Genomic DNA, 12,062 nt, shown 5'->3' with positions numbered 1-12,062 from the left:
TTTTTTTTTCATTATCTTCAGTAAATTTTTTGGATGATATATGTAAGTATAATTGTGAACATGTGGGTGGAGACACATATTAGGGAGCTTCAAAGAGTTGATGGAAAAGTGAAATAACAGAGAATGGAATATTTCCGCAAACTTTCAGAAGCCCCTTGTGTATTCATTGGACACACAAATGTATATGCTCCTGAGATATAACCATACACTTTCCCAGATTGCTTTCCTGGATTTGAAAGGTTAAGACCATAGTCTCCTGGGACAATCCAATTTGGAGCGCAAGTCAAACTACTTAAAAGCAAAAACCAAAAAATTATGTGATAAGGAAAATATTCTAAAGCTGATTAAGGTGATGATTGAACTATTAAATTATATAATAGGTGAATTATATAATTGAAAAACTGTTAAAAACAAAACAAAAACTCTAAAAACATGCTTGTCAACCCATTACTCTGTATCACCCACCAAATGAGTGAGGAGGATAAGGCCAATGGAGTGTCTGACTCCCTCATTGCACCGGCTGGTAGTGCTGCCTGGGAGCCCTCTGAGAAGCCAGAAAGCAGCCCAGGAGCAGTGAGAAAGAACAGCCACCAGCGGAGCACATGGGCCATTCCCAGTCCGAAGTGGCAGAAGCAGCGGAGGCTGAAGTGAGGAGACCAGTGCAAGAACTAGGTCTTTTGGTGCAACCATGGCACCTTTAAGAAGATATGGGTGGAGTGCAGCCTGCCAATCAGGTTACAGCTTTATGACCTCCTTTGGAGGTGCAACCAAGATAAATGACTCTCTGGAGAAGAACATGCCCCCACCCACCACCCCCGCCCCAGGCCCACCTTCACCTTCCTGCTGGCAAGCTCCTCTGAGACCTGCCAGAGCCCTGTGATGAATTGCGTCAGTGGATCCACAGGACCTTGCAACTACTGGCCTGCGTGCAATTTTCCTGCAGTCTGCATGACTGCTCATGGCTGTGTGAGTCTGATGAGGGATTTATGAGCTAGTATCAGACTTGTGGACTTGATTTGGACTAGGGTGGGATATTTTATTGATGCATGACTATCTTGATATAAACCTCTTTCTTATACCTATTGAGTGTCTCTGGATGTGTTTTTCTACTCAATCCAGATCTAACACAACCAGAGACTATGAGACCATGCGACAAAAGCCAAGGAACCACATGGCTGAGAGGCTGAGACCCCAGACGCACTTAGTTGCTGGCTGAGGGGAGGACTAGCTATGGGCAAGTCAATGACTATATCCTTAATGCTTTCTGACCCTGGCTGTGGTGACCTGGTGACTTCTCTAATATAGCCTACAATCACCGGTATTGCATAAGTTCAGTGGCTGAGGCAGTAGATGAAAGGGAAGGAGAGGGATGGATAGAGGAACGACTGGTATCTGAGGAGAGTAAGGGAGAGTGGAGGGTACAGAAATGATTGGCAGTTGCCCGGTGGCAATTGACCTTGCGCTGTTGCAGAGATGGATTCTGCTTTTGCTTCCTGTAGCCCAAAGAGTTCAAGTGTGGCCCCCATGCCATTTCATGACTGAGTCAAACTAGAGTGGCAGAGAATAGAGCACTTGATGAATTTCTACAAGATATAAAGGAAAGAGTTCTCCAAAGCAGCAATATGATGGAAGACATGCCTCTATCACGAGAGACTTGATTTTTAATCTAAATTAATGTACTTGCGACTTAATCTCATGCACAGTTGGCTTTACCTCTAAAGAGAGAACTTTGTGATAGCTTTATAAAACCTAACCCAGTGCCATGGAGTCAATCCGTAGAGCAGCCCTTGGGGAGAGAGTAGAACTACTCCCTAGACTTTCTAGCCTCATCTGGCTCTGGAGAGTAGCTGCTGAGTTTGAACCATGGCCTTTTAGTTAGCAGTCCAACTAGTAAGCCACTGTGGCACTAGGGCTCCATTGCTATTAATTCATAAATGGAAGCATGGACGACAGTTATTAATCAAAGTTTCAGTAGTGTGTATTTGAATAATGATTGTTTTTGAAGCAATCTGAGAACAAGTATTTGATAGTTCAGACTAAATTTTCATAAAAGCTGTAGGTATAGCCTTTCGGGAATGTGCAACTCATGTTATGGGCTTGGCTTATTCACACACATGAAATCTATAAAGCTCAGAATTAATCCCAAAGGCATGTTAATGTGCTTCTTTGACAACTCTTATTAACTATAACACAGCATTTAAATTGCAGATATCCTGCCGAGTGAATATTCAAAAGGCACTTGACAGCCCAACACCAGAATACCAGATGCTTCTTAACAGAGAGTTGCTCTGTGATTTATGACAGGTTGACTTCCTTTTATATGGCCCTGCCTTTAGAGAAAGTAAAATGAGGAAGAGATAAGGAAGGAAGATAAGAAAGGAGGGGGGTGGGGGGGGAGGGGGTAAGAAGAGGGAGAGACAAAGGAAGAGGAGGGAAAAAGAATATGGAGAAGAAGGGAGAGAAAGGAAGGAAGGAAAGGAGAAAGGGATAATAAGAAAAAGCAGTGATGGGAGGGAGGGAGGGAGGGAGAAAGGAAAGAAGGAAGGAAGAAATGGGGAGGCAAAAAGCCTCTCCTATTTCAAGAGCCTTTCCTCACTAGCTTCTGTTGGGGTGCACCACCCGCCCCATGCTTCCTTAGGTGATACCTTTAGGCCTCTTTCTCGCCCATCCTGGACCTGTGCCATGTGACCATTTCTGGGTTTCCAGAATTTGCATGGTGCCAATTAACTCAATAATGTTAAGTTGCCAGAATTAAAATATATTTTCAGTAAAGTTTAATATTGACTCATGAACTGTCTTGGCTCCTGTTTCAAAAACAACCGTTTCTTTCTTAACCAAAATGAAATGAGTTAAAGCTCATGATCTAGATCATTAATCTTTATATTGTGAAAGTTCACTTTTCCCATAAAGCAAGAGTAGAAACTTTCAGTAACACCAGGCTTCTTGCAGGAGAAGCTGGAAAGATTTTCATGCATCGCTACAAACTCTGAACACAATTCTTTCCCTCTTTCAGATTACTACAGATGTCCCTGGCCAGGAAAGCACAGCAGAAAACAGTGGGACAGTCTCTAATGTCAGACATGGGCCATTTTAGTTTTTTATCCTATTCCTGGTTCTCCTTGGCCACGTGTCTTTATTAAGCCTCAAATTCGCCTCTCCTGAGGTTACAGGTGTTCAGAGCTGTCAAGCGGCGCCAACTCAGAAGGACCCCGTGGACAACGGCAGGGAACTCTCTCCAGTGCTGCACCACCCTCACACTAAGTGTTATGTCGGAGCCCGTTGTTGTAGCCATTGTGTCAGTTCGTCGTGTCGGGAGTCTTCTTCTTCTTTTCTATGAGTCTCTACTTTCTCAAGCTTCTTGTCCTTCAGAGACTGGCCTCTCATGATAATATGTCCAAAATACTGGAGGCAAAGTCTTGATGTCTTTGGTTCTAAGGAATATTCTGTCTGTATTCCTTCCTAGGGAAAATTGTTTGTTCTCCTGGTCGTTCAATTATGTATCCAATATTCTTTGCCAACACCATAATTCAAATACGTCTGCTCTCGTCTTCCTTGGTCATTGTTCAATTTTCAAATGCATATGGAGCAATTTAAAATATCGTGGCTTGAATTAGGAGTATGTTAGTCCTTAAAGTGACAACTTCAATCTTGGAAATTAGGAGAGGAGGGGTTGGTTGGTTGTTTTCCCGAGGCGGCATCAGCTTTGCCCAACGCAATACGCTGTTTGATTTCTTGGCTGCTGCTTCCATGAACATTGATTGTAGCTCTAAGAAAAATGAAAGCTTTGACTATTTCAATTTTTGAGCCATTTAACGTGGTGCTGTTTATTGAGTAATGAGTTTTTGTCGTTGTTTGTACAATGAGCTGTAATTCACCCTCAAGGCTGTGTGTAGTCTTTCATCTCCATCCGTGAGTCAAGTCCTCTTTCCTGGAACAATTCAGGTGATGTAATCTGCCTATCACAGGTGGCTGAAGATCTTCTCTCATCCTAACGCCATCTTATTCTTCAGACAGTCGAGCTTCTCTGACTAAATATGCTCAGTATACAAATTGAATAACAGGGATAGTAGCCAACTCTGGTGCACACCTTTCCTGATTTTAAACCACTCATTATCTCCTTGTTCTGTGTAACAAACTCCCTATTAATATATGCACAGATTCTGCATAAAGAGAATTAACTACGCTGGAATCCTTGCTTTTTGCTAGCCATAGTTTGTTATGAGCCACATGGTCAAATGCCTTGCATACTCAAGAAAGCACAAGTAGGCATCTTTCTCTGCCTGAAGCCATGTTCCATCTGACACCAGTAATTATATCCCTCTTTCCACATCCTCTTCTGAGTCTGGGTCGAAATTCGGCAGCTCCCACCAAGGCACTGCTCCCACTGTTTTGGAATTATCTGCAGCAAAATTTTTCTCTTATGTGAAATTAATGATATCATTCAATAATTTGTGTATTTTGTTGGGTTGCTTTTCTTTGGAATGGCCACAGCTATGGATTTCTTCTAGTCTAGTCACTAGGAAACGGTCTTGAACAATCCTTGGTATTAACAAATAAGTACCTCTTTTTAATGACATGTTGCTTTCTCCATGTACAATAGTCTTGATGTCATATGACACATGTTCTGTCTTTAGCCATTAATTTTCAATGCATCAACAACCTGGACATGCCCTCTAAATTCAGGTGGCTATTCTCAAAAGTTGTATTTTTCTTTTCTAGTGATTTCATTTGGGAGGAAAAATATCGGCTGATAGCGCATTTGAGCAATTCATGGACTGTTCTACAAGTATCCTCTGGCCTTGTTTTGTCCAATGATATTAAGCTTCTTTATTATTTCTTTGCACAGATACAGTTGATATGATTCTTGTAATATTCCATGTGGCAAGATTCACATATATACTGTCCTTGTTTATGGTACTGGAAACAAGCTAATTTCAATGAAGTGATTGGTCTTCCAAAAATGTATCTTGTCATCTCATTCATTGTTTCTAACACCAAGGCTCTATTTCTTAGCTACCAATCCTACCTCTTTGCTTCCAAATTTCAAATTCCAATCACTAGTAATTATTAATGCATCTGACTGCATGTTTGATCTGTTTCAACCGTAGAGTTGCCCAATCTAAAATGGTTGATACCCCTCACCTTAGCTCACAATTATGTGCCATTTTGAGCAGTATCAATTTTCCTAGATCCATATTTTGTACATTCAGCAATCTGACTATTAATGGGTGTTTGCAGTTCTGTGTTCTCATTTTGAGTCATAATGCACCAGGCTCACATGATGGAGGTCAACTCACCTTTGAGGAGACAGCGCTTCCTGGGACATAATTTGAGGGCCTTCGAACATGAGAGGCTTATCTTTGAGCATCACTTCAGACAATGTTCCCTCTATTCATAAGGTTATCCACAGCTAATTTTTCAGAAGTAGTTCACCTGTTCTTTCTTCCCAGCATGTCCTTGTTTGGCCACTCCACTGAAAACTGTCCATATTGTGGGTGATTCTGATCATATTGGAAATACTAGTGGCATGACTTCCAGAATCAGAGCAACACAGAAGCCGCTGCAGTAAAACAAACTGATAGACGATAGGTGGTCTCTTTAAAATGGAGGTAAGAATGGCTGTTTCTGAAAGTCGATGTGAAAACTAATTAATTAAATAGTCAGTGTTATCTTTAAATGACCAGATCAGATGATAAAAAAACAAAAATAGAAGAATAGTGCTTGGCTTTGACCATTTGGTTTATGTCTGTTACGGTTACTTCAAACTTTCCCAACTAATTATCAAATTATAAGCGATGTATTTACTTTGATATCTAAGATTGTCGCATATATGGTATGAAATATTTCCTCTAAACTCCTACTGAACTCCACTCATAAAGAAACCTTTGTTATCGTTGCTTTTGTTAGCGGCTGTCAAGGTAATTCTTGATTTATGGAAACCCTGTGAGTAATGGAGGAGTACCACTGTGATCCATAGGGTTTTCATTGGCTGATTTGGGGAACTAGATCACCAACCCTTTCTATACAGTCTGTCTTAGTATGGAAGCTCCACTAAAGCCTATTTAACATCATAGCAACTGACGGATCGGGGCTATGCGCGAGATACACTGGCTGGGACTTGATTACAGGTCTCACACACAGAAGATGTTAATTTCTACCTGTGAGGTTAACCTCTAAGATCCATGAGCAACTTATTGAAAATTGAGACTGTGATCCCAGAATAAACGCTGGGAGGGATGAAGATGATGTGGCCTGTCTGAAAAGAGAAGAGACAAAACAAAACAACACATCAGCTTTTGCAGAGTGATTGATTGCATTGGCTGGCTGCCTTTGAATTCAATAATTTAACCAGCAGTAATTCTTTTGTGCCATATATACACTGAAGGGGAAAAGACACAATTGAGGGGAAACATGCAGGCTTTTCTGAATGCATTTAATTTAGGGATGAGTTTACAAGATCAAAACCTGTACATCATTTTCACCATCAAGCACATCTCAGTATAAGTACATGTGTTTTTCTTCTATGAAGGTAGTGTGGGTTACTCCTCAAGATCTCTAAGGGTTACTCCTGAGTAGTTCAAGTTAAAGGTTTAAGTGGAGTTCTCCATGAGTGGGTGTATGTTGCTTTAAGTGGTGCTAGAATGGTTACTGCAAAATCAAGTGAGAAGAAAAGAGAAGAAGTGGCACTAGGTTAGAGTCTTCTCTTGAAATACTGTCCTTGATCATCACTTTTCCAGGATGCCATTGAGAAAAAGAACCAAAAATAAGTTTCATATAGAAACTGTGGTAATAACAAAAATGTAAACCACAATAAACAAAACTCACTGCAGTTCAGTTAATTCCAATTTATAGCGACTCTATAAAACAGGACAAACCCACCCCTGGGGGTTTCCAAGACTGTTACTCTTTATGGGAGTAGAAAGCCTCATTTTTCTCTAGCAGAATGGCTGGTGGTCTTGAACTTCTGATCTTGTAGACAGCAGCCTAACGCATAACCACTACACCACCAGGGCTCTTAGAAATAATAATAATTGGATATAGATGTATGATTAAAATGAAAAAAATAGAGACTAAAATGCTACTTAGAAGGCTCTATGGAAGGAAATTTGATATTAGTGTCTTTGTTTTTTGGGAAGGACAGGATGGGTCAAACTCAACGTGGTCAGTTAATTATTGAAAGTTTGTGGGTTGGGTTCACCCAGCAGCAACAATTTGGAAGAAAGGCTGGCAATCTACTTCCCCAAATCTCAGCCTCTGTAGACCCAATGGAGGCACAGGGGTCACCATGGGTTGAAGATAACCCCCCAACCACTCGGTATCCCATGAGGTTAGGAGGCGGAACCGAGATCTTGAAGTAACTCATTTACCATCAGACTTCAGGGAGGGCAGAAGGCTGAGAACTTAAAGCCAGGCCAGTCTGACTCAAGAATGTAAACTCTACCAGTGTGTCACACCAAGAACACCAGCTCTTGATGTAAGGATGATGTAAAAGACCAACTTAGCATAGCATAACTGCTCAGCGTTTTCATCATTTCCTGTGTGAAACTCGCAATTGTGCAGAAAGCCAGGCACAGACAGTAACACCAGTTATAGCTGTGCTGAGCTTCTGTTCTGCAGATCAACATATATTTTAAGTTCTTAATAGCTATTCCTCAAAATGAAAAATACTTTCAGGAAATTACACAGCAGCACTTTAGCATAACATAGCCCTTAGACACCCAACATCTGTAATCCCAAAATATGGATGACATTCAAGATAAAACAAAGCCTATCCCTGGGACTATCATGAAGCTATTACTCCCAAATATTTGCTACAAAGAATAAAAACCTGTGGCAAAAATACCTTTGATTTTGAAGCACACTTTCTGAGGGACTTTGAAGGTGTCCAAAGTCACAATTGGAAGGGATGTGGAGCCCAATTGATACCAAGGCTGTGTCTCTGGGTGAGAAATGAGGCACCTCACCTTGTTTGCAGAAAATGAGTCATGATTCATTAAATGTTAGATGATTCTGCATTTTTATCTCATGTTGATAGCTGCAGCATTTTCAAGGCCTTTTTGTTGTTGTTGTTGGCAGTTGTGCTCATTGTAGGTATTCTCTTCAGTTTATTCCTTTTAAATCATTATACAATTGACAGATCACTGTCATAATAAACAGATTACTTATGTTTTGAAAATAGCTTACTCTATGTTCCAAGGAAGCTTCCCAAGTGTTATCCTCAATAGATGGATTTAGAAGATGGATAGACAGCATACATTCAGTTATTTTTGAAAATACATGGTTTATAAAATGAATAGTAATACCGAAAAAGCTGTCAAGGACAACTTGTGAGGTAGCTTATGTCGTGAATTAGCAGGTCCAGAACACAGTTGTGTTTTCTCTCTTTCAGGCAGAAACAGAAAGTTTCCATCAAGGTACCACTCTTAAGCAAGCCTCATATTGGTTTGACCACAAATACACAAATTACAATAACCATTCTGGCTCTCATTTCATTCTTGAATATTTAAGGAGAAAATGCAAACAAATACACGAGTTCTAGGGTGTCTTTGTAAAATGTCTTCTCAGTTCTTTCATTCCTTCGATACACAGTTGAGCTGTGGTGGTTGTTGCTGGTGCGGACCATGGGGTTCATTATGGCCCCATGGGGCGGAGTTGAATTGCCTCACAGAGATGTCGAGGCTGAAGTTGGGACAGAAGCTGTTTTCCATCCTGTCCCTCTAGAGGCAGCTGGATGTGATTGAAATTCTCCCCTTGCAGTGAGTAATCAAGGGTTTAACCATTCCACCCCAGTCTATGGGTGTGACCCTTTGAACAAGCATGATCAAAGGAACTGGTGGTTCCAGTGCATGAGTGTTGGACTCCTGCTAACCAGCCCCACCTCCACCTCGGAGAGCCCTGTGGAGGGTCACTCTAACTAAAGTCCACCCGAGGGCAGTGCCTTTGTTTGTGGTGGCCATTATTGTGTAATCAAAGGCAGTGGAGTCCTCTTTGCAAAGCGGGTTAAGCATTGAAATACTCACTAACTGAAAAACTGGCAGTGAAATTCATCCAGCTGCTCTAGGGAAAAGATGAACCTGTTGGTTCCAATAAATATTTACAAGCTCAGAAATCTGAGAAGGTCAAGATTTGGAATTCACTCAATGGCAGCAGCAGGATCAGGGGCAAATGGAACCCTAATGGCACAGGGTTATACATTCAGGTGCTGACCAACACCCACCAGTCCCTGTACTAGAGAAAGACCACAAGATCTGCCTCTGTAAAGAATACAGTCTGGGAATCTTAGAAGTCTATGTGGTCATTTTTCTCTGTCTTATAGCGTCACTGTGAGTGGGAATCCAGTTGATCACAATCATGGTACTGCAATGCATGGGGATAAAACTGTGAAAAATTAATTAATAAGTAGAAGTTCTCATGGAGTCTCATTCAAATAAGTACGTATCAGGATTTTCTCTCTCTCTCTCTCTCTCTGCCTACAAGCTAATACAAAGCAAATATAAGTTGTTGTCATCACATGCAATTCTACTGCTTCGAGAATCTGGAATTTATGCACACAATTGCAGGGTTTTTTTTAGTAGTAACTCCCAAGGATTCCTGTGGGGGTTGCTATATTAGAGGGATAATTCTGAGTACAGTAGCATGTGTCCTCAATTTCAACAAAACTGATTACCATTGGGGATGGAACATAGCATGCCTGTTTTTCTTTTTCTCAAAATTCTCTAACTGAAAGTGTTATCCTATGTATTATTTATATGACCTGTGTTACTCTGGGTACATTAGAGAAACAAATCCACAGAAACTCATGTATAAGAGAGAGATTTATATAAAGGTTAAGTGCACATCAAGAAAACATCCCAACCCAGTGCTGCCCAAGCCCACAAGTCAACAGTCCAACATTAGCCCATATGTCCAACACCAATCCACAAAGTCCTCCTCCATCTCACAAAACACACATAATGATTCCAACTGTAGGAGGAAAGCCGAATCGGTGAATGTGTAAGCATCTCAGCGCTGGCAGGGGTCTCCTCACAGGTGCTCCAGCACCCAGGGCTGCATCAGGGTAGGTCCATGTGGCTTCTCCTCAGGGATGTTCTGCAGGAAGTGAGCCTTGCCAGCTGAAGCAGGGAACTGGCTAAGGCAGCTGCACCATGGCCTGACCATCAGAAAGCAAGAGACCCGAGAACTCAAAAGGTGAGGTTCACGGAGCCATTTATCCCTCCACCCTTCAATTAACCCCACATGCGTTTATTGACCAGGTTGGCGCAATAAACTTTAGCTGTCTCATCACTATTTCACTTTAGGATTATTATTTTGAATAATAAAGTGGGTTTTTAGCATAGGTCAGGATCATGAAGCCATTTGATCTTGAACAAGCATTATCAAAGGGACTGGTGGTTCCGTTGCCTGAGTCAAGTCAACTTGGGCTGCTTGTAGCAGATAGCTCCACTAGCAGTCTGTCCCTTTGTGGTACTATGGTGGATGGCGTGCTGCTGTGACGCTGGAAACTGTGTTAATGATATTTCAAGTGCCAGAAGCTTCACCTATGGTGGAGAAGCTTCAGTGGAACTTCTAGACCAACACAAAGTAGGATAAAAGGCCAGATGATTGATTTCTCACATTGACCAATGAAGCTTTGTGGGTCACAAAAGAACATGATCTGAGACAGACAGAGCTGGAGGATGGCCTCCTGGATTGAAGATACGCAACACACCTAGCAACAATAGACTAAGACCACCCAGGATCCTGATGATGTCAGAGAACCAGGCAACAATCTTTCAGTTCTAGTGTGGGCGTGGTGGCAGTCCATAGTGCGCATGGTCTCTGAGAGTCTGAGTGGATTCAACAGTCCCCAAAGACCTGGCCTTGAACTGGTAGAAGAGACAAAAAAGGGCCAAAATTTAACATATACCCAGATTTAGAATGCATCTCCAGAGAGCTGCTGCTTCTCATTTTGCAACGGTGGCAGTGGATCACGACTCCACACACACTACATTGTAGTCAATATAGAGAGATTTTAAATATACACTAAACATTACACTTACATACCAGCTGACATACCATTATACGTGTGCATATATGAAAATGGACATGTTAGCTGGTTGAAGTATCACCTACATAGTCAACAAGGGCCTGGCTTTTCACAAGTTGGGCTAAAGAGACATCAGTGTGTTCTGAGAAACTGAGTTAGGTGGCATGAAAAAGGCCTCTTGGCAGTGACCCTGCCATACTTGGATGCTGAAGCTGTGTGTGATGGGTGCTGTGTATATATGACACCCTGATACCGCAGCTGGTATGTGTATCTACATATACACATGTATATGTATACAAATATACATACACTTACATGTATATGTATATATATATATACACTTACAAATACATATATAAATGGGTAAGAGTGGAAAGAAAGCAGCATATCTAAGTGGCACATAATTTTGAAATGTGCATATGTAACCAACTAGACATTTGTGGACTTCAAGTGCTAGTCTCAAATTTATTACATTATAGGAGGCAAAAGACTTGGAGATTTCTATGGAAAATGAGATATTGACTTTCATTTGAGATGCACATTAGAGAAAATGTACATGTTTATCATTACACAGTCATCTCGATTTTTTGCATTCTCTGCATAACAATATTTGACCAAGTATGCAGTGTATCACCGTATCTATGTAGATCCCTGTACTTCAGTTTTCTCATCAGGAAACTATGAGCAATAACAATAAAGGTGCCATATGAGTAATATCTCTCAGTCTCAGAACAATGCCTCCCAGAGTAAATTCTTTATAAATGCTCGTCCTTACTTTTAGAGGCTATCCTTCATTTAGTTTCCATTCTAAGACATTTTTGAAACAATCTCAACTCATGAACTTAGTTTTTATAATCCTCACTTGCTTTTTGACCTCAAATTTACTTTCAAACTCTAAGTATTAAATATTGAAACCTTAAATATGACACAGTAAATAAAATGCATTATAATATATATGATGCATTAAATATTTAAAGCTTAAGTCTTCCATTATACAACACAGTAAATCACCTCAAGGTACATTAGCTACAAAATC

Source organism: Echinops telfairi, unplaced genomic scaffold (genome assembly GCF_000313985.2).
Source record: "Echinops telfairi isolate 266 unplaced genomic scaffold, ASM31398v2 ScPeMD7_7400;HRSCAF=8409, whole genome shotgun sequence".
Taxonomy (NCBI): Eukaryota; Metazoa; Chordata; class Mammalia; order Afrosoricida; family Tenrecidae; genus Echinops; species Echinops telfairi.
The sequence above is the reverse complement of the archived record's forward strand: the minus strand, read 5'-3'. Positions refer to the sequence as shown.